This window comes from Corvus brachyrhynchos, unplaced genomic scaffold (genome assembly GCF_000691975.1).
Source record: "Corvus brachyrhynchos isolate BGI_N302 unplaced genomic scaffold, ASM69197v1 scaffold315, whole genome shotgun sequence".
NCBI lineage: Eukaryota > Metazoa > Chordata > Aves > Passeriformes > Corvidae > Corvus > Corvus brachyrhynchos.
In genome coordinates this window covers 35819-36351 of record NW_008237903.1, presented here as the reverse complement: position 1 = coordinate 36351, position 533 = coordinate 35819, and positions in this window count along the sequence as shown.

Here is a 533-nt window from a genome sequence, read left to right as displayed (position 1 = left end):
CGTCAAGGAGCTGAAAATATTTATTCTCTATGTTATTTGTCAGTCTCCTGCTGCACAGCCCAATCCTCCCACCTCCCTCTCCCACCCCACCATTCCCATCGCCCTCCTCCCCTGCACATCTCACTTCTCTCCACTGAATCCTTCCCGCTGCAGGGAGCTGCTGAGGAGCCGCTTGGTCCATCCCTGGATTCTCCAAGCACTGACTGCCCATCCACTCTGACCACAGCCGGGGCCACATCCCAGCGCCTGCCCAGCGTCCATCCATGGCAGTGAGCTCCGTGTTCCCCCCTTCTGCCTCACCCAGCGAAGGAGCTGATCTGTGTGAGATAGATGTCACCAGTGTGGCCATACACAGTGTGTCACTGCTCATCTGCCTCTGTGGGCTGGCTGGGAACGGGGCTGTGCTCCGGCTCCTCACACTGCAGGGCCCTGTTGCCCACATCCTTCACCTGGCTGTTTCCGACATCTGTAGGTTATGGGTGTGGGTTCGGCAATCACGGTGGGCGCCAGACTGTAGGTTACGGGGTTCTGGT